Genomic DNA, 3,647 nt, shown 5'->3' on the forward strand with positions numbered 1-3,647 from the left:
TCTATACCTCAAGGGGGCATTGTAAAGTAATATTTTTCCAATTTTTGTTTCATATCCATGTTTGGCACGTGTGGGTCACCATGTACAAGAAAATTTGGGTGATTTGGAGGTGGTGGAAAAAATCACGTATGTTCAAAAACTGGCTTAAGTTAAGACCAAATGGCCCCTCCGGAATGCGGTCATTTTCTCAACCAATTCCAAATCACCTCAATTTTGGCACACATGATATCTTGCACAAACAAAGCTAGGTTTCCAAGGTTTTATATTTTTTTGAATTTTTTACTAATTTATAATGCCCTCTAGACTGGCTGGTCAAAACATCGGTCTATAACTCTGGGGGGCATTGTAAAATAATCTTTTTCCAAAATTTCTTTGAAATTTCTAATGCCCTCTTATATTTGTTTATAATGCCCTCTTATATTTTCTTTGAAATTTATAATGCCCTCTTATTTTCTTTCTATTTTTTTTTCAATTTTTTAATTTATAATGCCCTCTTATATTTGTTTATTTTTTAATGCCCTCTTATTTTTCTGTATTTTTTTATTTATAAAGTAAGGTTTCCAAGATGGCTAGCCTGGCCCATGCTTTTCATTTTGTTTAATGCCTTCAGTTTATTTTTTTAATGCCCTCTTATATAACTTTATTAAAAATAAAGTAGATCTTATTTCAAATTCCTTTTTTTGCACACATTATTTTTAACTAGTTTTACATTACTCTTGTAAATTTACATTTAATTCCTTCACACTTTGATGATGGAATATTTGCTCTGTTATTGCAACATTGGTTCAAATGATGGAACATTTGATCTTTTTGCTTATTCAAATTACGCATTGATGGAATGTGTGAGGATGAACAATTATCAGTAACTTTACGAAACCCCTTGTAATATAATTCATGACAGCCAATTTGGAACATTGCCAGATTCAATATTTGGTATAATTGGCACATGTGCGCAGCATGTTGCACTTGCGCACAACATAGACAAGTGTTGCAGCATGTCTGAAGCAACACTGAAGCGCCATTTGTGATCATTGCACCATCGAAACAACAAGTAAACATGAAGGAAGCATTCACCACCAATAAAGTTAAGGTCAGACATATATAGATAGCATTAGGTACCAGGCAGTTCACAACAGATCCAGTTAAGACACACAATACATTACATTACATTAATAGAGGTAGTTTTTAACCAGTTCAGACCCAGATGCAGCTTTCCAAAAGTAAAACATCATCAAATATACTGATGATGAGTACGGCTTCCAGCTTCTGATGATCAGCATGATGTAGGACTAGAGGTTAGGGTTTCTCAGGACCTTCAGGAGGGCAGAATGCTCAGCCCTGATCTTGTACTCATCACTGGAGATCGATGTAGCCCGGCAATGTTCCATCAGATGCTCCAATAACCCAGACCTGGGCTTGGGCTTGCTGCAGAAGGGGCAGCGGTACTTTTCCGTCCTCCAGTTGTGGTACATACCAGGTCCTTGGGTCCTGATCTTCAACACCACCTTCTCTTCAAACGACTCGACGTTCCCCTCGTCCACATCATCTCCAGATTCATACTGCACACATTAATGACTGACATTAATACATTATGCATTCAAATACTATAAACACACTAACTCAATGCACAAATAACATTTCAACTAGGCCTTACCTCATACGGCTCATCTTCATCAGAGTCATATGGGTAGAACCCAGTCTTGTCCCACTTCCTCTTGTTCCCACAACCACAAGATCCTCCTCCTCCTGCTATATTGTCAAACAAGCACATCAATTACAATGAATTGAATTGCAGTTCAAAGAATGTCATTACACACAAAATTGTGAATGTGAACCACATTGGTATGTTGCAAGTGACCAAATGCTTTCCTTATAAATACAGAATCTAAGCAATCAATCAACAGACAAATGCTTTCCTTCATAAATGCTAATGAAAATCCAAGCTGGATTCTTGACATTCCCTAGATTAACCCAACACTTTTCTTTTGAAGGAATCCCCCCCCCCACACTACTTAATGGAAACATATAGTATATTTTGTTGCTAGGATCCTGCCTTGGAATGTTTACTTCATAGTTATACAATGCTGACATCCTAGCTGCATATTTTTGTAATTCATCATAAGTATTTGCAAAAGAGGAAAATCTCTGGCCAGGTTAATTTTATGAGGCTCGACAATAGGCCTGCCTACAACATTTGATTTATAAAATTTTGGGCAAGGACAATATTTCAAGGCCATCTTACTGTTTTTGAGGCCACCCTTCTGCAATTGTAAAGTGAGTTATCTCTTAGCCCTCTAAATATAAAATTACATCCATTGCTACTAATTACACAAGCCAACTACAATTTTTAATATGCACAAATTACTGTTTTTGGGATAATGCAGCAAAGCTCCTACACATATTAACATAATGCAGTAGTTAATTATGTACAACTTCAACTATAAATGCATACATCTCCAACAAACATCTAAAATTTCATTACTTACCTAAACAACAACAAATTATACTATAGATGAATCTTGTATCATCTAAATCAATTCATTGGCACATCAAAATTAATGCATTCCAAATCAAATATGTTTCCATCCAGTATCATTGAACCACAGATCAAATCAAATAATCATATATGTCTGCAGCACTGAACTACAGATCTAATAATCATATGACGTCTATCTGACCTTAAATTCCCCCTTAAATAAGGTATTAAACCTCATACTAATTAAAATCTAACAAGCAACAATTCCACTACTAACCACTGAAAAAATCCCAAGGTGCTTTTATCTCTGAAGCAACGGCATTGGAGAGGATGTTCAATGCTGTAAATATCTCTGAAGCAACGGCAAAATTCCACTACTAACCCAAACTAAATAAGCTTAGACTGCCCCTTCCCCTCTCCTTCAGAAGCCCCAATCCAACACAAACAAATCCAGCCCTTGAGAAGCTCTTTTTGATTAACATGACAACACCCATTACATGAGCACATCCTTCACTATATCTACAACCAAACTAATGCACCATCTAATCACCTCAGGTAGACATTTTCCAAAAACACAAGGACATGCACAACCCATCTCATAGCCTCTGCCTGACAGGCATCAATCAAGCATCAAAGAACTGCAACTATGACAACATGCATCAATCAAGCATCTAAGAATTGCAACTATGACAGTCATAATCCCTAGAACTGCAAAAATTCCACTACTAATCTAATAAGCATCTAAGAACTGCAAAAATTCCACTACTAATCTAATAAGCATCTGAAAAAACCCCATCCCTCAATCCGGCTACTTCTAACCTAATCTAATAATCATATGAGGTCCACCATTCTTGCACAAATCAAATACTCGAAAACCCTAATGCAGAGAAAACCCTACATCCAACAAATCTAACCAAAAAACCTTCTGGCCACAAACCCTACAATCTAAAAACTACCGCATTAAAGTGATAAGCAGATACCTTCTGCTCCGCCTGCTCCTCGTCAGAGCCGGCCTCCACCTTCTCCACCTTCTCCACCTCGTGCGCCTCGCCAGAGCCCGCCTCCACCTTCTACGCCTCGCCACAGCCCGCCTCCAGCTTCTGCGCCTCGCCGGAGATCGCCAGAGCGGGCGCATCTGGCTGGACTGCGCCGCTGCAACCCGCCCCCGCCT

This window comes from Triticum aestivum, chromosome 2D (genome assembly GCF_018294505.1).
Source record: "Triticum aestivum cultivar Chinese Spring chromosome 2D, IWGSC CS RefSeq v2.1, whole genome shotgun sequence".
In the NCBI taxonomy this organism is placed as follows: Eukaryota; Viridiplantae; Streptophyta; class Magnoliopsida; order Poales; family Poaceae; genus Triticum; species Triticum aestivum.